This window comes from Phyllobates terribilis, unplaced genomic scaffold (genome assembly GCF_046119375.1).
Source record: "Phyllobates terribilis strain yellow unplaced genomic scaffold, ASM4611937v1 Scaffold_4__5_contigs__length_816908805, whole genome shotgun sequence".
In the NCBI taxonomy this organism is placed as follows: Eukaryota; Metazoa; Chordata; class Amphibia; order Anura; family Dendrobatidae; genus Phyllobates; species Phyllobates terribilis.
The window spans coordinates 526,934,169-526,957,427 of NW_027362764.1; positions in this window are offsets into that span (position 1 = coordinate 526,934,169).

Consider the following 23,259-nt stretch of genomic DNA (forward strand, 5'->3'; position numbering starts at 1 on the left):
TTAATAAAAAAATATACTGTTGTTTCGCATGTGTCTCCGCTGTTGCATTCTGGTTCCTGCTTATACATGATCTCACTGAAAAATCTTTTGTAACACCCCCTTGGACTTAACATAAATTATAACCTAAAATTTATAAGCTAATATCTCTATAATGGAGAGGATAATTAAAAAAAATGTTTTATTCAGCTTTGCAGCCACTATTCTATGATGTGCCAAGTATAATATGCTAAATCTGGTGAAAGGTCATCTTTAATTAAAAAGATGCTTCTGTATTTTGGCGAATAATGTGGCTTAATAAAAAGAAAAGAAAAATAAACTGCATTCAACTGTTTTTAAATGAAACTATGTAGGTTGTAGTAGATCGGCACACTCGGCTGCACACACAGGTAGACACTAGTGTTGAGCGAGCACTAAAATGCTCGGGTGCTCGAAGTTCGGGCCGAGCTCACTGTGATACTCGGGTGCCCAAAACGATAGTGACAGTGCTCAAATGACATGGGGACAGCATGGGGATCGCCCCTGGAAGCATTTCTGACCCCCAGGTCACTGCTGTCAACAACGTGGTCAGAGGTATTAAGCCACTTTTACAGGCTCACAATAAAACGTTCAAAAACAAAAGTGAAAGTGCTTTCCTGTGAAATATGTTAACCCCTTAACGACCATGGGTCTTTCTGTTTTTGTGTTTTCCTTTTTTGCTCCCCTTCTTCCCAGAGCCAGAACTTTTTTAATTTTCGTTCAATATGGCCATGTGAGGGCTTATTTTTTGTGGGAGGAGTTGTACTTTTAAACACCATCACTGGTTTTACCATATCGTGTGCTGGAAAATGGGAAAAAAATTCCAAGTGCAGTGAAACTTCAAAAAAATGCAATTCCACAGTTGTTTTTTAGGTCCTTTTTTTACCACGTTCACAGATTGCTAAAACTGACCTGCCATCATTATTTTCCAGGTCGTTACGAGATCATAGACACCAAACATGTATAGGTTCTTTTTTATTTAAGGGGTGAAAAAAAATCCAAAGCTTGCTAAAAAAAGCAAAAAAAAATGACGCCATTTTCCGAGACCCTTAGCTTCTCAATTTTTCGGGATCTGGGGCCAGGTGAGGGCTTATTTTTTGCGTGCCGGGCTGACGTTTTTATTGATACCATTTTGGGGTAGATCCGATGTTTTGATCGCCCGTTATTGCATTTTATTGCAAAGTTGTAGCGACCAAAAAAACGTAATTCTGGCGTTTAAATTTTTTTTCTCGTTACGCCGTTTACTGATTGTATTAATTCTTCTTTTATATTGATAGATCGGGCGATTCTGAACGCGGCGATACCAAATATGTGTATGTGTTTTTTTTTTTATATATATATATATTTTATTTTGAATGGGGTGAAAGGGGGGTGACTTAAACTTTTATAAATTTTTTACTTTTTTTATTTTTTAAAAAAATTATTTTTTACACTTTCTGCTTGCTTCTATAGTCTCCAGAGGAGACTAGAAGCAGCAGTAGTCTGATTGCTTCTACTGCATACAAGCGATGAGCAGATCGCTTGTATGCAGGAGAAATGCTCACTTGCTATGAGCGCTGACCACTAGGTGGCGCTCATAGCAATTGAGACATGACAACCACAGGCGTCTGCTGCAGAACCTGAGTTGTCATGCCCACCCATTGGTGACCCGCGATCACGTGACGGGGTCACTGATGGGCCGGGCATAGGACTCCCGGAAGCGCGAGTTAAATGCAACTGTCAGAGATTTAACATGTTAACAGCCGCGGGTGGATTGCGATTCCAATAATCAGCTGACATGTGCTCGCTTCAGTGCGGGCTCACCGCCGGAGCCCCCGCTGAACCGGCCTTCCCGACCTGGTGCGTACTATTACTGACCAGGTCGGAAAGGGGTTAAGGAACATCCTTTCCAGGGTAAAGACTTGAGTATAAGGTAAAATAAATAACCAAAAACAAAAATACTCCTCCACACCTTGGGCTATGTTCACAAGTAGCATTTTTCATGCGTTTTTGCACGTTTGTATTGCTTTCAACCGTGACAAATGCATTCACCGGGAAATGTCATTTTAACATTTTACAACCTTATCTGGCCATGTGCTGTGTGACACATGCATACAGTGCTAAAAAGACATGGGAACAGCATGGGGAAGACCCCTGGAAGCATCTCTGACACCCAGGTCACTGCCTAAAAGTGTGCCCATCAGAAGTGATCCTTGCCGCATCAGAAGATGCAGACTTGCAACTATCCCCGTGCAAGTCCTTGTCCCAGGGCAGTGTTCAATTGTACCTCCCCCATAACTTGCAATACAAGCGCAAGTATGCAGCCTGCCACCGACCCACCCCCAGGCTGCAATACCATACTGCTAGCTTGCTTGCACTTGAAATTGGGCCTTTTAGGCATGTGGAGGTGGAATCTGGCCACCACGTCATGGCTGTGTCGTTAGCCTGGTATTCATACTTAGTCCCCAGCCGCCCGGCGGCCGGGTGTCCACGCTTGGTCCCCAGCCGCCAGGGGGCGGCCGGGTGTCCATACTCAGTCCCCAGCTGCCCCGCGGCCGGGTGCCCAAACACAGTCCCCAGCCGCGTGGGGGTGGCCGGGGTCCATAAACAGTCCCCAGCCGCCCCTATTTGTCCCGGTGCGCCTTATACACAAGCGCGCATACCAAAACATTACCTGTGCCCTCCCCAGTGCATTTAGTGGGAAGGACAGCCTAACCACAAACACGTGGACAAGTGAATGTGGCCAGGAATGGTGCATCTCACTGACGCCTTCACACTGGGTTAATATTGTGGAAGCCGGGACACAGTTGGACACTGGGATGCAACACGTCCTCCAGACATAGAGGATTGCGGGTCCTGGGTCAATCAGGCTTCAACACAAAGTTCAGAAGGTAGACAGCAGCAGTGGTCGGCCTCCTACACAACGAGTAAATTATTCATGATCATGAGGCCATCCACCTCCTTAGCTTTCTGTTCCTTGGAATGCAAGTGCATGTATGTAGTAGCAGCTAGGCCTGAGGTGGTCAGCGTTTGGCGCATAATCTACCTCCTTCGAGGATTGCAGGATGTTTTCCTGCTACTATCCCAGTTCTATGACTCCCGTTAAAACAAAGCTTCAGGTGATGAATGATGGATGAGGTGGTGGCAAAGGAGAAAGAGCAGGAGGAACAGGGACCATTCACATCAATATCAGGCCAGCCAACCACACATGTCTTGTAGGATATGTTTCGTACCTAAAGGAGCGGTTCAGCTACACAGTTATAAGGCATACAGTGAATGCAATGCCTACCAAAAATTTCGAGGCACTCCAATGCCCCTTGGAAGTGACATGGAGGTCAGAGGGCCTTAACTAAACCGTTTTTTCCATTTATAGCAACTGGGTCTCCTGTACACTGTTGGCCTAAGCAGGGAATGGAAGGATTTCCAAAAATTATTAGGCACTGCAATGCCCCTTGAAACAGACGTGGATTACAGCGTATTAAAAACCTTCTACCCTTTATTGGGGAATGGGTCTCCCTTAGTGTTCGCCTATGCATTGAAAAGCAAAAGCTGACAAAAATTAGGAGGAAATGCAATGCCCGTTGCAAGAGTCGTGGAGGTTAGAGGTAATTAAAAACAACATGTCAATGCCCCTTGGAAGAGCTGTGGAGTTCAGAGTGGTTTAACAAGACGGTTTTAATGCCCCTTAGAAGAGACGTGGAGTTCAGAGTGGTTTAACAAGACAGTTTTAATGCCCCTTAGAAGAGATGTGGAGGTCACAGTAGCTAAACAAGATGGTTTTAATGCCCCTTGGAAGAGACGTGGAGTTCAGAGTGGTTTAACAAGATAGTTTTAATGCCCCTTGGAAGAGTGGTGGAGGTTACAGTGGAATAAAAAGACAATATCAATGCCCTGTGGAAGAGACGTGGAGGTCACAGTAGCTTAACAAGACGGTCTTAATGCCCCTTGGAAGAGTGGTGGAGGTCGCAGTGGAATAAAAAGACAATATCAATGCCCCTTGGAAGAGTGGTGGAGGTTACAGTGGAATAAAAAGACAATATCAACGCCCTGTGGAAGAGACATGGAGGTCACAGTAGCTTAACAAGACGCTTTTAATGCCCTTTGGAAGAGTGGTGGAGGTTGCAGTGGAATAAAAAGACAATATTAACAACCCTTGGAAGAGACGTGGAGGTCACAGTAGCTTAACAAGACGATTTTAATGCCCCTTACAAGAGCCATGCAGTACAGCATATTAAAAACATTATTCCCATTATTGGGGAGTGGGTCTCCCATAGTCTTTGCCTATGCCTTCCAAGCAAAAGCTGCCAAAAATTAGGAAGGGGGAACTTGCAATGTCCCTTACAAGAGCCATGCAGTACAGCATATTAAAAACATTATTCCCATTATTGGGGAGTGGGTCTCCCATAGTCTTTGCCTATGCCTTCCAAGCAAAAGCTGCCAAAAATTAAGACAGAGGAACTTGCAATGCTGGCAACATGGACCACGGTCACCCTGGTGGTATAGTGGTCGTGGAGGCTGAGGATAAGGAGAAGAGCAAAAAACAGCCGAAATGAGGAAGCGTATACCCATGTGTGGGTGTGAAGCGATGCATGGGAATACACCTCCCGAAATAACACAGTGGATTTGACTTTATGTTACTCTGCTGTCATTTGGTGGTGATGAGAAGTCTGGCCCAATCCAGCCCTTGTTCATTTTGATAAGGGTCAGCTTGTCAGCATTGTCAGTTGACAGGCGAGTGCGCTTATCAGTTATAATTCCCCCAGAGGCACTAAAAACACGCTCCGATAACACGCTAGTGGCAGGGCAGGCCAGGACCTCCAAGGCATACAGAGTGAGTTCATTCCAAGTGTCCAGCTTGGATACCCAATAATTAAAAGGCACAGAGGAATCACGGAGGACGCTGGTACTCCCTCACCATCTTTTGAAACTTTCCACTCCTTGTGAGAGTACCCTGCGCTTCAGGGCCTGTAAGCTGGGCAGGTCTCAGAAAACTGTCCTAGAACATTGACAGTGTTCCCCTGCCTCTGCTGGATTGGAGTTGCGTCTCTCTCGCCTGTATGCCTTAGTTTTGCAGCGAACTGTGACCTCTGCCGCTACCGTGTTCAGATGGGAATTTTTTTAATAGTTCTGCAGCAAGGGCCTTCTGGTACTGCCCCATTTTTGCAGACCTCTCCAACTCAGGAATAAGAGAGTGAAAGTTCTCCTTGTAGAGGGGGTCTAAAAGTGTCATCAACCAGTATTGACTGTCACCCAACATTTTGACAATGCGAGGGTCACGGTTAAGGCAGGGTAACATAAAGTCAGCCATGGGTGCCGGTCTGGTAACAGGCAAGACTTCCGTGTCCTCACCAAGATGACGACTGATAGTTTTGAGCGATCACTAAAATGCTCGGGTGCTCGAAGCTCGGGCCGAGCTTACTGTGATACTAGGGTGCTCGACCCGAGCAACGAGCCCAATGTTAGTCTATGAGAGACCCGAGCATTTTTGCGGCAGCACCCCCGGCAGTCTGTAAAAAGCCTAAAAAGTGCCCAAAACGATAGTGACAGTGCTCAAAAGACATGGGGGCAGCATGGGGATCGCCCCTGGAAGCATTTCGGACCCCCAGGTCACTGCTGTCAACAACGTGGTCAGAGGTATTAAGCCACTTTTGCGGGCTCATCATAAAACGTTCAAAAACGAAACTGAAACGGTTTTCCTGTGAAATATGTTAAGGAATTTACTTTCCAGGGTAAAAACTTGTGTATAAGGTAAAATAAATAACCAAAAACAGAAATACTCCTCCACACCTTGGGCTATGTTCACAAGTAGCATTTTTCATGCGTTATTCCACTTTTGTGTTGCTTTCAACCGTGACAAATACGTTCACCGGGAAATGTCATTTTAACATTTTACAACCTTATCTGGCCATGTGCTGTGTGACACATGCATATGACGCGCCCCCTGGGCCTGTGCTGTGCAGGGGGAATACCCGGAGCCGGATCGCTGGGGGTTGTAGCCTCAATGTGACGGTGACCCGGTCCGTGCCCAGGGCGGTCAAACCAGTGGCAGTCTTAATGTATAGCAAATGTCCGACTACGCCACCCGTGGATTGCGGTCAGTGGGGACCGCCGCTGCGCTGCAGACCGCTGAGGCTGATGTAGTTTGCGCAGCCGAGTATGGGATAACTCCCCACGGGAGAAGCATTGCCTCAGGGCAGCTAGTGTGGATGATGGTAGTGATGGTGTGAGCATCCCAGTACTAATGGTGCTGGTACGGCGATGAAACACAGAGACGTGTGGTTGCGGTTTCCAATGCTTTACTCACAGTTCTTTACTGGTCCTAGTCACCTCGGTACCGGCGGTGACTGCCCAAGCCGTGCTGCGTCCACCAGGCAAGGGGCTCAACCAACTCCCAGGCAATTCCAGAGCGTGGCACAGGACTCCCTTCCTTTCCTTTCTCTGGCCGTCCCCACCAGTGACCCACCTTTGTCCAGCTTCCTCTGGCCTTCTGTTGGCGAAACCTCTCTCCGGTTTCCCTGACCCTATGTGGTATGCTTTCCTGGTGGATGTAGTGAGGGTTCGCACCAAGATGTGGTCACAACCTCTGGTTTTGGCTGAGGATTAGTCGCCTCCACCAATTTGGGTTCTGGTACCCTGCTCTGCCAACCCTTCACCCTGTGTCTCCTGGGCCTTTGGGGTTCCTTCTGTCCTCATGTCTCTGGGCCTTTCTCTGTGTTCCTGTTCCTTGCTTCCTTTCTTACTGTCCTTTCTGTTCATTCTCCTTTCTCTCTCTCTCAGGCTCCAGCCTCCTGACAAGGCCTGCCTGCAGAGCAGAGCCCATGCAGGGGCTCTGCTTCCTGTCTTCTCCTCTCACTCTTAGCTTCTTCTCTGCACTCCACTGACTGCTGTCCTAAGATGGTGCCTACCTTATATACCTCCTTCTAATACCCGAGCCCAGGTGACTAGCAACCAATGGGCTCCTACCTATGCCCAGAGACCCACCCCTATCTGCTCCTACACCACTGGGTTTTCCTCCCCCTCCGGACTCCAGCCAGGAACAGATGCTGTCGTGCCTGCACTTCTGTCTAGTGGGAGCACCGTTGAGCTGTCCCTCGGAAATGGGGTGTGTGTGGTGCATGCAGCTTACTGAGCCCTAGTCCACACTCCATCCTTACCCGGGAGTGGAATACCACACCTCTGGTCTGAGGTGCAATACCCCTGTAGCAGCCGAGCCCTCGGGGTGCTACACATACAGTGCTGAAAAGACAAGGGATCAGAATGGGGAAGACCCCTGGAAGCATCTCTGACCCCCAGGTCACTGTCTAAAAGTGTGCCCATCAGAAGTGATCCTTGCCGCATCAGAAGATGCAGACTTGCAACTATCCCCATTCAAGTCCTTGTCCCAGGGCAGCGTTCAATTGTACCTCCCCCATTCCTTGCAATGCAAGCGAAAATATGCAGCCAACCACCCACCCACCCGCAGGCTGCAATACCATACTGCTAGCTTTCACTTGAAATGGGGCCTTTTAGTTTGGAGGAGGCCGAAACTGGCCACTACCTCATGGCCGCTTCGGCAGCGAGGTATCCATACTCTGTCCCCAGCCACCCGGCGGCCGGGTGTCCACGCTCAGTCCCCAGCCGCCAGGAGGCGGCCAGGTGTCCATACTCGGTCCCCAGCCACCCTGATTTCTCCTGTCACCTTCCCCCACACTTTTCTTAGCCTGGCCTGCTTTAGGGCAGCTTTAGACGAGCCCACCAGAGAACCAGACTCCTCCGGTGGGCCCTGGCTTCTCCATCAGGGAAGTTGAGAGTGCCTAGGTGAGGAGCTTGATGATGATGATAGAAGTTAGCATCTGCTTTGTTTTCTTGGAATGCAAGCGCATGTATGCAGTAGCGGCTAGGCCTGAGGTGGTCCGCGTTTTGGCACATATCCTACCTCCTCCGAGGATTGCTGGATGTTTTCCTGCTACTATCCCAGTTCTATGACTCCCGTTAAAACAAAGCTTCAGGTGATAAACGATGGATGAGGTGGTGGCTAAGGAGAAAGAGCAGGAGGAACAGGGACCATTCACATCAATATCAGGCCAGTCAACCAGATATGTCTTATAGGATATGTTTCTGTAACAAAAGGAGCGGTTCGGCTACACAGTTATAGGGCATACAGTGAGTGCAATGCCTACCAAAAATTTCGAGCCACTCCAATGCCCTTTGGAAATGACATGGAGGTCAGAGGGCGTTAACTAAACCTTTTTTTCGATTTATAGCAACTGGGTCTCCCGTGCACTGTTGGCCTAAGCAGTGAATGGAAGGCTTTCCAAAAATTATGAAGAACTGCAATGCCCCTTACAAGAGCCATGTGTGGCACCCCAGGGGTCTGGTCACCACAGTAATAGAGATATTATGTCGGAGAGCAAGTGGGAGGTTTCCTGGTCAGGATCCCTTAAACATGCAACATCCTCCTGCCCCCGTCCTGGGAGGGGAGAATTCTGCCCTTATAAACTGGATCTGGGGCGGGGTTGAGTGAGTCAGAGAACAGTCAGAGTCAGAGTGAGAGCAAGGCAAAGTAACAGCAAGGAGCTCTGTAGGAGCTAGGAGCTAAAGACCAGGGGCTGGAAGCTGAGCAGAGCTCACCCTGGCAGAAGACAATAGGAACTGGACACAGGAGTCCGAAGCTGTGAGGACTTATATATCCAGCAGCAGAAACCAGCTGGCAGGGGATTTCAGGTCCTCTGGCCATAGAAGCCCGGAGGCTCAGTCACAAGCAAGGGACCAGCACTGCCGTCGTGGAGCGGAGGCTAACAGAAGGCCCCAAGTCACCAGCCATACGGATGAGCACTACACAGTACACTCAGGGACGTGGGCTGCTTCTACCCACTTACAGCAAGGTAGCCAGGAAGAGTGCAGACAGACGGGGAGGCCTACAACTCCACCTGGCCAGGGGAACTCCAGCTTGCTCACAGACTGACCAGGCCTCTTATGCTAGCCAGTACTCCCGGGAGGGTCTACCTTATAATCATCAGTAAAGACCCTGAACTGCACTGCAAAGACACTGAGTCATTCCTGCTGCGCTCGTGCACCATCACCCCCATCATCCACACTCACTGCCCTGAGGCTATACTCCTCCCGAGGGGAGTTATCCCATTCTATGCTGCGCACACATCACCAGCCTCAGCGGTCTGCCTCGCAGTGGTGGTACTCCCTGACCGCAATCCACAGGTGGCGCAGTCGGACAATTAACCTCAAAACTTAAGAAAGACTGCCACTGGTTTGACCAGCCTGAGCCACAGGACCCGGTCACCGCCACGGAGACTACAGACCCCAGAGACCCGGCACCGGGTATCCCACACACGTGTACACACGGCCCAGGGGGCGCGTCACATTCAGTACAGCATATTACAAACATAAGTCCCATTATTGGGGAGTGGATCTCCCATAGTATTTGCTTATGCTTTCCCAGCAAAAGCTGCCAAAAATTAGGATGGAGCAACTTGCAATGCCCCTTACAAGAGCCATGCAGTACAGCATATTACAAACATAAGTCCCATTATTGGGGAGTGGGTGTCCCATAGTATTTGCTTATGCCTTGCAAGCAAAAGCTGCCAAAAATTAGGACGGAGCAACTTGCAATGCCCCTTACAAGAGCCATGCAGTACAGCATATTACAAACATAAGTCCCATTATTGGGGAGTGGGTCTCCCATAGTATTTGCTTATGCTTTCCCAGCAAAAGCTGCCAAAAATTAGGACGGAGCAACTTGCAATGCCCCTTACAAGAGCCATGCAGTACAGCATATTACAAACATAAGTCCCATTATTGGGGAGTGGGTGTCCCATAGTATTTGCTTATGCCTTGCAAGCAAAAGCTGCCAAAAATTAGGATGGAGCAACTTGCAATGCCCCTTACAAGAGCCATGCAGTACAGCATAATACAAACATAAGTCCCATTATTGGGGAGTGGGTTTTCCCATAGTATTTGCTTATGCCTTGCAAGCAAAAGCTGCCAAAAATTAGGACGGAGCAACTTGCAATGCCCCTTACAAGAGCCATGCACTACAGCATATTACAAACATAAGTCCCATTATTGGGGAGTGGGTGTCCTGTTGTATTTGCTTATGCTTTCCCAGCAAAAGCTGCCAAAAATTAGGACGGAGGAACTTGCAATGCTGGCACCCTGGTGGTATAGTGGTGGTGGAGGCTGAGGATAAGGAGTAGAAGATTAAACAGCCGAAACGAGGAAGCGCATACCCATGTGTGGGTGTGAAGCGGTGCATGTGAATACACCTCCCAAAATAACACAGTGGATTTGACTTTATGTTACTCTGCTGTCATTTGGTGGTGATGAGAAGTCTGGCCCAATCCAGCCCTTGTTCATTTTGATAAGGGTCAGCTTGTCAGCATTGTCAGTTTACAGGCGAGTGCGCTTATCAGTTATAATTCCCCCAGCGGCACTAAAAACACGCTCCGATAACACGCTAGTGGCAGGGCAGGCCAGGACCTCCAAGGCGTACAGAGCGAGTTCATTCCAAGTGTCCAGCTTGGATACCCAATAATTAAAAGGCACAGAGGAATCACGGAGGACGCTGGTACGATTGGCAAGGTACTCCCTCACCATCTTTTGAAACTTTCCACTCCTTGTGAGAGTACCCCGCGCCTCAGGGCCTGTAAGCTGGGCGGGTGTCAGAAAACTGTCCCAGAACGTTGACAGTGTTCCCCTGCCTCTGCTGGATTGGAGTTGCATCTCTCTCGCATGTTCGCCTTGGTTGGGCAACGAACTGTGACCTCTGCCGCTAGCGTGTTCAGATGGGAATTTTTTTAAGAGTTCTGCAGCAAGGGCCTTCTGGTATTGCCCCATTTTTGTAGACCTCTCCACCTCAGGAATAAGAGAGTGAAAGTTCTCCTTGTAGCGGGGGTCTACAAGTGTCACCAACCAGTAATGACTGTCACCCAACATTTTGACAACGTGAGGGTCACGGTTAAGGCAGCGTAAAATAAAGTCAGCCATGAGTGCCAGACTGGTAACGGGCAAGATTTCGGTGTCCTCACCAAGATGATGACTGACCATGCTCTCCTCCTCCTCCTCCTCCTCCTCCTCTTCCTCCTCCCCCCTGTTCTCAGGCCACCCACGCTGAACCGACGGTATGACACTTGTACAGGTACTACCGTCTACAACGCATGATAGCAGCTCCTGTTCTTCCTCCTCCTCCTCCTCCTCCTCTCCCTCATTGTCCCCCAATGCACGTTGGGATGAGATGAGGTACGATTTAAGAAACCGCTGAACCACGAGGTTAAGCACATGAGCGAGGCATGGTACGTGTGTGAACTCACCTCGCCTCAGAGTCGCCACCAGGTTATGGCCATGGTCACACACGACTATGCCGGGATGTAGGTTCAGCGGTCTCAGCCACAGATCTGCCTGCTCTTTCACAGCTGTCCACAACTCACAAGCAGTGTGAGGTTTATCACCTAAGCTTATGAGTTTCAGCACAGCCTGTTGCCGCTTGGCGGAGGAAGTACTGCAATGCTTCCAGCTTGTAACTGACGTGGTGATATCTGAGATGGAGGCTGAACATGAGGAGGAGGAGGAGGATGCGCAGGAGCTGTACACTGTGGGGGCAACTCTGACTGACATAGGGCCCGCAATCCTCGGTGTGGGGAGGATGTGTTCCGTCCCAAGGTCCGACAGTGTCCCGGCTTCCACTATGTTTACCCAGTGTGCCGTCAGAGAGATGTACCGTCCCTGGCCACAAGCACTTGTCCACGTGTCCGTTGCCAGGTGGACTCTCCCAGTAACTGCGCTGTTGAGGGCACGGCAGATGCTTTGGGACACGTGCTTGTGTAGTGCGGGGATGGCACACCGGGAAAAATAGTGTCGGCTGGGGACCGAGTACCGAGGGACGGCCACCGCCATAAGATTGCGGAAGGATTCCGTCTCCACCAGCCTAAAAGGCAGCATTTCCAATGCAAGCAGTCGTGAAATGTGCGAATTTAGGACTGTGGCCTGTGGGGCGTTAGCTGTGAATTTCCGCTTTCATTCAAATGTCTGGGATATGGACAATTGAACGCTGCGGTGGGACGTGGACGTGGACGTTGATGCTGTTTCTTGAGAAACTGCCATAACAAGTGAAGACTGAGAGGAGGGGGCATCTTTACATGCAGTATGGACAGGTGATTGCCTTGCACACACAACAGGGGGTTCTATTGCACGCACAACAGTGGAAGAAGCAGTGGTGACACCCGCTAACACTGGTCGTGGACCCTGGGTTTCGCCCCACATAGATGGGTGCTTTGCTGCCATGTGCCTGATCATGCTGGTGGTGGTCAGGCTGGTAGTTTTGTCACCCCTGCTGATGCTGGCATGGCAGGTGGAACATATGGCCTTTTTGGGGTTATCAGCAGAGTCTTTAAAAAATTCCAGACTCTGGAAGACCTACCGCTTGAACTGGCAACGTCCCTCGTGTTGGTGTTACGGGGAACGGTTGCCTGCCTTCTGTCTGTGGCCACCACACTGCTTCTTCCTGCCTGTTGGGGTACTCTGCCTCCCTCCCCCTGTGTGCTGCTGGCCTCACTCTGCATGTCCTCCTTCCACGTTGGGTCAGTTACTAGATCATCCACCACCTCCTCCTCTTCCACTTGCGCACCACGATCCTCCTCCTCACTTCGTGGCAATTGTGTCTCGTCATCGTCCACCTCTTGTGACAGATTGCCAACGTCGACTTCCTGTGTCCGTGGCTGTTCAAATATTTGGGCATCGCAACATGGGATCTCCTCTTCCACCACTTCAAGCGTATCAGGCGAGGGGCCCAAATATGGAAATGGACCAGTGAACAGCTTTTCAGAGTGTCCAAGTGTGGGGTCACTTCCTGTCTGACGACACTCGGCATGGTGGGAGGAAGGAGCATCAGGGTGAGGAGGAGTATGCGGTCGAGACTCACGGCTACTAAGAGTTGACTGTGTGGAAGACAGACCGGAGGTGGTGGTGCCCAGGTAACTGGAAGTATTGTCTGCTATGCAATTAATAACCTGTTCACACTGATCAGTTCTCAATACTAGTGTTGTACTGTGCTTCCCTAGTAATTCGGTCAAGAAGTGGGAACGAGAAGATGTGGCTGTTGGTTGTGGCACATTTTCACCTTGGCCACGGCCCAGTCCTCTGCATGAACCATCACCAGAACGTCCACTTCCACGTCCCTTGCCACGCTCCTTGCCCATTGTAAATGAAGTAAAATAGCTTACACTTGCACTATCAATGGAAAAAGGGTAATAAAGAGTAGATTAGAACGGTGGAAGAGGAAAACCACAGTTATTGTTTACTGGGGTATACCACACTTTTTTAAATAGAGATATTTGCGGCTGAACAGTGAGCGACACGCTCAAACTGTTTTTTTTAGATCACAAACCGCACTAACGTCTATTGGGTATCGCAAGATAACTATATGAATGAAAGTATACCTAAAAAAGGGAAGATGGATACCCAGGACACATTGGAGATATATATAAAATATAATTTTATTTAGATATTATTTTACTATATAAACATTACATAATAGGTAATGGGGAGAGAGTAGCTATAACAGTAAGGAGAGCAAGATATAATAGTCCCAATAGACAACAACAGGGCTATAGCAGTAGTCCCCAGATATAGATAAATGGTAGTACACTGATAATGTAATGATATTCGGTAAAGTGACCACAATAAAAGTCAAACTGTGGGTAGAAATCACAGAATGAGCAGCAAGATGATTATATAAAAAATAGATGCTCCATAGTAGGGTGCATAGCACCAGGTGTCAAAATATCAGGTGATCACCTGGTGATAATCATATAGTCTGCTCATTTTATCGTGGTATAAGTGCCCACGGACACAATAAGAGACCGGGGACCTATTATAACAGTTGGCTATACATATCCATGCAAAACATAAAGAAAACTACCCAAAAAGGTCAGCATAAATACCTTGAGTCATAGTAACTGGGGACTAGCAGAGAGAGCCTGTCTGACGCCTCGACGCGCATTTCGCCTCGGCTTCGTCAGGAGGCGTGGTTATACTTAATAATGGGTCCTATTTATGTGAATGAAGTGTATATGGCACCAATCGGCGCGCAGTCTCCCGCGGTGCCACGCCCCCCGTGACGACGCGGCCCGGCGTGCAGCCCGCGGGATGAGGAGGAGGAACGACGTCACCCCCCCCATCACCCGGGCAACGACGCACAGGCCGCGACGCCACCAAGGCACCGCAGTGCACGGGAGAGAGCGCGTCCACATAAGAAGAGGGGAAGTCCGGATGAGTGAAGGAGCTACAGAACCAGATAAGGTTACTACCGTAAGTGACATCAGTGAGAACGGGGGGTGGCCAGTCCCGCGCCGACAATGAGGCCAATTCAGGGTAAAATAGAGGAGATAAAATGATATAGCAAGATTTATTAAATATAATAGACCAGTAGTAGTTATTGATATATTATACAATATTAATGGCATAAATCTTGTACATCACAGCAGTATATAGACCCCTATATAAGATCAACAGTTCATGATCAGTATATCCTGCTAATAATAATAGCTAATAAAGAGACAATAAATCTATATAGTATAGTAGATATGCACATATAGCCATAGCAGAGAATAATAAATATAGACGAATACAGATGAATATAATTCTTGATAGGAGATCTATAATGATGTGGTTTCCTCAGAAATTACATAGCAAATGTTCTGGAGCATAATAAGACATCAGATCTTCAAATGGGGATGGATGGGTGCAGCAATAAGATGATAGCCAGTAGAAGTCGAACATACTAAAAATATCAGAAGACGTAACATTAGACATAGATAAAATGAAAAGATAACAATAAATTTAAAAACCGAGTATATAGGTGCCCATCATGAAAAGGTTTTAATATAGCAGTAGTATACTAGGGAATTATATAAAAAAATTACAAAAAGGACTTGAAGCTAACAGACTCATTCAGGCCAGAGGGCATAACCGTATCCAACACAGTGATCCAACGTGTCTCCTTCTGGAGCAGTTTTTGTTTAGTGTTTCCCCCTCTGATGCCCATATACACTCTGTTGATACCCCGAACTGAAAGGCCCATAGGGTTGCAGTCATGGGCATCGAAAAAGTGCCTGGGGATAGTTTTGAGTTCTTGGGGGTCCGAACATGTGACGGCATTTTTGATGTCCCTAATATGCTCCTGAATACGAATTTTAAGGAGCCTGGTAGTCATGCCTATATAGACCAGATAAAAGGCATTGTCTATTAGTGGCTTTAGCTCTCAAAAAGCCACGTTGAATGTCCTGCTTAGGGTAACCTCTATCCTGGAATCTACGAGATAAATCACGTGCTTGTTGGTAAAATTTATCATCATTGGAGCAAATACGTCGTGCTCGTAGGAATTGACCTACGGGAATGGAACTCTTTAATTTAGGCGGATGGGAAGAAGAGTAGTGTTATAGAGCGTTAGTGGAAGTTTCCTTCCTGAAGATATCGGTCTCAATTCTATTGTCACCAGATTTTGTAATTAATAAGTCCAAAAAGTCGATAGATGTCTGGCTATATTTCCATGTTAAATGGATATTAAGATTATTATTATTTAGACTATTGAGGAATGCATCCAATTGTGAGGTAGAGCCAATAATAGACAATGCCTTTTATCTGGTTCCAAAAAGAAAACTAATATTATGGATACATCACTAAGATTCATCACAACATTTAACACTAATGGAATCTATATCAGAAAGATCCTTTCCAAACACTGGCCTATATTGCTCACAGATCGGGACTTATGTGGTCAACTTACAAAACAACCATTGATCACATGGCGTAGAGCTAAAACCCTTGGTGATATGATCTCAAGGAGTCATTATGTCCCCCCCAAAAGTAAATTTCTCTTTGACAGTAAGGGCCCACCATGGGGCTGCTCTCCCTGTGGCAGATGTTCAATATGTAGATATATGGCCAAAACGGCGGAATTTTCAGATTCCGGTAATAAGAAAAACTTTAAGATTTTGCATCACGTTACATGTGAAACAGAAGCAGTCATTTATCACATCAGATGCCCCTGTGATCTTGTCTATATAGGCATGACTACCAGGCTCCTTAAAATTCGTATTCAGGAGCATATTAGGGACATCAAAAATGCCGTCACATGTTCGGACCCCCAAGAACTCAAAACTATCCCCAGGCACTTTTTCGATGCCCATGACTGCAACCCTATGGGCCTTTCAGTTCGGGGTATCGACAGAGTGTATATGGGCATCAGAGGGGGAAACACTAAACAAAAACTGCTCCAGAAGGAGACACGTTGGATCACTGTGTTGGATACGGTTATGCCCTCTGGCCTGAATGAGTCTGTTAGCTTCAAGTCCTTTTTGTAATTTTTTTATATAATTCCCTAGTATACTACTGCTATATAAAAACCTTTTCATGATGGGCACCTATATACTCGGTTTTTAAATTTATTGTTATCTTTTCATTTTATCTATGTCTAATGTTACGTCTTCTGATATTTTTAGTATGTTCGACTTCCACTGGCTATCATCTTATTGCTGGACCCATCCATCCCCATTTGAAGATCTGATGTCTTATTATGCTCCAGAACATTTGCTATGTAATTTCTGAGGAAACCACATCATTATAGATCTCCTATCAAGAATTATATTCATCTGTATTCGTCTATATTTATTATTCTCTGCTATGGCTATATGTGCATATCTACTGTACTATATAGATTTATTGTCTCTTTATTAGCTATTATTATTAGCAGGATATACTGATCATGAACTGTTGATCTTATATAGGGGTCTATATACTGCTGTGATGTACAAGATTTATGCCATTAATATTGTATAATATATCAATAACTACTACTGGTCTATTATATATAATAAATCTTGCTATATCATTTTATCCCCTCTATTTTACCCTGAGTTGGCCTCATTGTCGGCGCGGGACTGGCCACCCCCCGTCCTCACTGATGCCACTTACGGTAGTAACCTTATCTGGTTCTGTAGCTCCTTCACTCAACCGGACTTCCCCTCTTCTTATGTGGACGCGCTCTCTCCCGTGCACTGCGGTGCCCTGGTGGCGTCGCGGCCTGTGCGTCGTTGCCCGGGTGATGGGGGGGATGACGTCGTTCCTCCTCCTCATCCCGCGGGCTGCACGCCGGGCCGCGTCGTCACGGGGGGCGTGGCACCGCGGGAGACTGCGCGCCGATTGGTGCCATATACACTTCATTCACATAAATAGGACCCATTATTAAGTATAACCACGCCTCCTGACGAAGCCGAGGCGAAACGCGCGTCGAGGCGTCAGACAGGCTCTCTCTGCTAGTCCCCAGTTACTATGACTCAAGGTAGTTATGCTGACCTTTTTGGGTAGTTTTCTTTATGTTTTGCATGGATATGTCTAGCCAACTGTTATTGTAGGTCCCCGGTCTCTTATTGTGTCCGTGGGCACTTATACCACGATTAAATGAGCAGACTATATGATTATCACCAGGTGATCACCTGATATTTTGACACCTGGTGCTATGCACCCTACTATGGAGCATCTATTTTTTATATCATCATCTTGCTGCTCATTCTGTGATTTCTACCCACAGTTTTACTTTTATTGTGGTCACTTTACCGAATATTATTACATTATCAGTGTACTACCATTTATCTATATCTGGGGACTACTGCTATAGCCCTGTTGTTGTCTATTGGGACTATTATATCTTGCTCTTCTTACTGTTCTAGCTAATCTCTCCCCATTACCTATTATGTAATGTTTATATAGTAAAATAATATCTAAATAAAATTATATTTTATATATATCTCCAATGTGTCCTGGGTATCCATCTTCCCTTTTTTAGGTATACTTTCATTCATATAGTTATCTTGCGATACCTAATAGACGTTAGTGCGGTTTGTGTTGTTTATTTATTTGGAGACGACATCTCACCCTGTGTGATTTGTCCTTGGATAGGCTGTTTTTTTTAGATACAAATGGCCCAAAAGTGGATAATACAGAGGTTTGAACCGTGAAACTGCAAAGCCACACTTGTATTTCTCGGGCCTACACAAGACTATTTTCAACAGATATATTTGTGTCTGAAAAATCAGGGAGACACTATTATTTTTTTTTTTACAGCAAAAAATGCAAAAAGCAGGATAATTGAGATTTTTTACCGTGGAACAGCAAAAGCACACTTCTGTCTCTCTGGCCTACACCAGACTATTTTCAACAGATATATTTGTGTCTGAAAAATCAGGGAGACACTATTATTATTTTTATACAGCAAAAAATGCCAAAAACAGGATAATAAAGATGTTTTACCGTGGAACATCAAAACCACAGTAATAATTTACTGGTGTATACCAGACTTTTTTAAATATATATATTTGCGGCTGAACAGTGAGCGACACATTCAAACTGTTTTTTTTAGATACAAATGGCCCATAGAACTGCAAAACCACACTTCTATTTCTCTGGCCTGCACCAGACTATTTTCAACAGATATATTTTTGTCTGAAAAATCAGAGGCACGCTTTTTTTTTTTTTTTGGGGGGGGGGGGACACCAAAAGGTTAATAAGATGGGTATTTGTACATTGTGAATGAGGAAAAAAAAAAAGAGGATTTAGATAAAAAAAAAAGATTTTTCCTGGCCCCCTGGACCTGGAGCTAAGTCCAGCAATTTCAGCAACAGGAGCAGCACACAGGACTGTAATGCAGCGTTTGCTGGTATAACCACTGCGTCTCCTATACAGCCTGCCTGCCTGCCTGCCTGATATACCTGGGATGGATATTAGTCCTGAGAAGGACTGTTTGTTTGATCTGGCAGCCTTTACAGACCCCACACTAACTATTTTGCAGGATATATCTCTCCCTAAATCAGCAGCGCTGTCCCCACACTGTCTGATCCGGAGCGACTGTGTCCAAGATGGCGGCGCCCGGTTTTAAATACTCGAGGTGACGCTGTGCGGCCAGCAAATCACTGTAATGCCCACAAACAACATGGCTGAGGCATTACAGTGACTGGCTGGCAATCCCTGCATGTTCATTTGCTCTGTAAAGAGCGCCAAACATGCAGGGCGGAGACCCGAGCTCCCGCCCGAGTAACCCGGAAATGCTCGGTGCTCGCCGAACATCCCGAGTAGCGTGATGCTTGGGCGAGTACCGAGCAGTGTCGAGCATGTTCGCTCAACACTAGTAGACACGGAACGCTGTCTCTTAAAATTTCTTATTGGTTTATTAAAAGATGGCATAAAGCAATGTAGAGTTCATAAAAATAAACACAGCCTTTCTGGCATAACGGTAAAACAAAAGAAAATGTACAGCACAGTTCTTACATCGGCCGGGGTCCGGCCACTCAGGGTTAGCAAAACACATGGTTCAAGTTAGCACAAAACAAAAGCTCCTCTCTGTGGAGTTAGCCTCTCCAGATACACTGAACACTGAATGTCTCAGCAGGCCATCTATTTAAACTCCAGACCACACCCTGGGGTGGAGATATGGAGAACAACCTCCCACCCACTCTATGATTGTTCTCAAAAAACCCAGCCCTTAAAATGCTTAACCCCTCTCAACACTTAGTATGCTGCAGCAAAACTTCAGGGTTTCAAATCACTGAAGCTGATAGCCTCAGTGAAACATACTTCCTCTCAAGTACTTTTCCAGTGACTTTGTCACAAAGTGCATTGGCTAGCTTTTTTGGTGGTTATTAAGACTGGTACTATATGTACACTATGGCTAAAACTATTTGGGGTGTTTTAGGAATATCACTGTATGAGGAGACCTGTGGCTAGCATTTTTTGGGAGTAGAGATCAAAGAATAGATTATGCATAAATCAATTTTAGCATAAATGTTTTGGAATTCAAAGAAGCTTGTGAATCTGAATAATTATTTAGTTATATTGGACAATTCCCCGAAAATGATACAGGTAATATAAGACAGAGAAGAAGGATCATATGACCTCGGGTACGGTACCGTGGGCTTCCCTATAAGGCATTATAGCAAACACCCCACCTTAGTACAGTCAATTATGAGGGACTATAAGTGTGAGGTCACTGATTACTCATAGTCATTATAAAAGCCCAAGCAGAAGGTGCTCCTGCCATTTTGTGAGGAATGTGGATAGGACCTTAGAGCTCAGCCAAAGACACAGAGTACGTGGAGAACAGATTGCGTGTGAGGAGATGAGAATGGATCTTGAGATAATCTTTCAGGTCCGCTCAGGTTTTTGGCTGTGCCCCTTTTTCCTTTTGCCCTTGTGCAAATAAACCAGCTGTCCAGATTTTGAACATTGACCCCTGCTGGTAATATTACATTAAATCAGTGTCTAAACGATTAATCTTGTGGATACAAGTTTTTATTAAGGAATACTTAGTAAACTAAAATCTAGGTATGAACTTTTGTACTAAAAAAGGTGTTCACTGAGCAAATAAATGGCAGACTTCATTCAATGTGCAACAGGGCAGAATCAGTGACATCAACACATTAAGATTGCTAACAAACTGTTTATCATTTTTACCCATAACCTGTAATATTATACTTCATAAAAATAACATCCACAACCTATTTCTAGAATCAGTACCAATGCTAGTTATAAAAATTGGAGTTATTTAGTTTGGAAAATCTAATGTTTTGGCTATGTGCCCACGATGCAGAAATGAAGCAGAAAATTTCTGCAGCATTTCTGCATCTCCCTGGCAGAAAAAACGCATGCAGATTGTGCATGCATTTTTCCTGCAGAATACATGCGGATCCACATGCGGATTCACATGTGTTTCCGCATGCAGATTGACAAGCGCTTTCCAGGCGATAGCATCACTTGGAAAGTGCTTGACAACTAGGTCACACTATATAAATCCATGCAAACAGCATGGATTTATATAGTGTGACCGTAAAAATAAACAAATAAAGCTATACTCACCCCCGAGGCCCCGGCGTGGCTGCAGCGCTCGTTCCCGTCTGGTTCCCGGCTGCCGGCATATCGCGAGACAGAGCGGTGAAGGGCCTGCGGTCACATGACTGTGACGTCACCGGAGGTCCTCAAGCGATGCCGGCATTCAGAGAGAAGACGCCGGACAGGTGAATATAACTTTATTTGTTATTTTATTCTTTTTTTACAGGTACAATGGTACCCAGGTCTGGATGAGAGTCTCCTCTCCTCCAGAACTGGGTACCATCCGCACATAGAAACGCATAGAAGCCGCTTGTAGAAATGTACAGTCGCGGTTTCTATGCGTTTCAATGCAAGTCAATGGCGGGAGTTCCGCTGCGCTTCCGCAATATTAAATGACATGCTGCGGATTTTTGTACGCAGCATAAACGCTGCGGAAAAATCCGCAGCATGTGCATAGAACATGCGGAATCCCCTTGGGGACCATGGGGTGCGGATTACCTAGCGTTTAACAAGCGTTTACGCTGCGGAAATTCCGCAGCATAAACACTTGAAAAACGCTACGTGGGCACCCAGCCTTAGAAGCAATCTTATTACAATGTACAAATATATGAAGAGACAGTACAGAGATCTTTTTAATGATCTTTTTACACCTAGGCCTGCAATAATAACAAGGGAGCATCCAGTACGTCTAGACCAGTGGTTCCCAACCTTTCTCACCTCGAGAGCCATATTCAGTCTGAGAGTTGGTCGCAAGCCACATACAGCACCCCCCATTTGTGTTATAATGCTAGACCAAGCTTACCCACAGAAATCACACCGAAACCTTGTACCCTTATCACTTATAGGCAGTATGCTTGCTTACAGGGGTTTGAACTTTACCCCCATTCGGTATTCTTGCATTAAACACATTCACCACATTATTGCATCTTGCTTCATTCACCCCTCTAAGTGGTAATATCATCCTAGCTCTTGCTTGCCATATTTATCCCCCTGGCATTATATGTGCATCCAGATTTGCTCCACTTTGTGGGGCTACTCACAATAGGCACCTTATAGAGATCTTCTCTTCATGGCTATTTGCCAGATCTGGTGCTAATGCACCAAACTAGCAGACAACCATGAAACACACATCAGGGGCTTGAGAGCCAAATGTTGCTCCCAAGCCACAGGTTGGAGACTCCTGGTCTAGAGGAAAGAATGTTTAATCATAATCACAAAAAGTGATTCTTTACTGTAAGAGCAGTGAGAATATTAAAGGGAATCTGTCACCACTTTGGAGTTATCAGACCTCTGCTATGGCCATACAGGGTATAGAAAAGTTAATCTATACATATCTGTATGGCCCATACTAGAGGTCTGATTGCAGAGAAAAGCGCTTTAAACAATTCTATTTTGTACAGGCTTGGCGCCTGGGGGACACCAAGCAATCCCCGCCTATGTGCTTATTATTCCCCCAAATCCCGCCTATATGCTTAATTAACATATTTCCCCCTCCTCTGCACATCACAGGGCCCTGTGACTGGTCCTGTGACGTGCACTGTGCTCCCTGACATCCCAGGCATGTGCAAAATGCCACTCACATAGAGTGCGCTTTGCTTCCTCTGGGCACGTCTCTCCGTGCACTGCGCTGTGGGGTTCTATTGCGCAGGCGCCGGGAACTGACAATGACTCCCTGGCACTGGTGCAATAGAAACCTGTGGCGCAGTGCACAGAGAGAGGGGGCCAGGATGAAGCAAAGCACGCTCTATGTGAGCTGCGCTTTGCGCATGCCCGGCAAGTCAGGGAGCACAGTGCACGTCACAGGGTCTGTCACAGAGCTCTGTGATGTTCAGGGGAGGGGGGATATGATAATTAAGCATATAAGCGTGGATTTGGGGGAATAATAAGCACATAGGCGGGGATTGCTTGGTGTCCCCCGAATGCCAAGTCTGTACAAAATAGAATTGATTAAAGCTCCTTTCTCTGTAATCAAACCTCTACTATGGGCCATACAGGTATATATAGATTTAATTTTCTATACCCTGTACGGCCATAGTAGAGGTCTGATAACTCCAAAGTGGTGACAGATTCCCTTTAAACTTTCTACCACAACATGTTGTAATAGTTGAGTCACTACAATAATTCAAGGAAGGCCTGGATACCTTTGTTGAAAAAAATATTACAGGATATGGGCACCAAATTCTGTGATGGGACGTTGAATCAGGGAACGAGTTTGATTTTTTGTATGTGGAGACAGGAATAAATGTTTCCCTTAATATTGGTCAATGAGTATCTGACTCATGGGGTTTTTGCCATACTCTTGATCAACATGTTAAGCTATAGGTTGAACTTGATCGGCTTATGTGTATCTTCAACTTTAAAAACTATGAAACTATGAATCAAACAACATCATGTAGC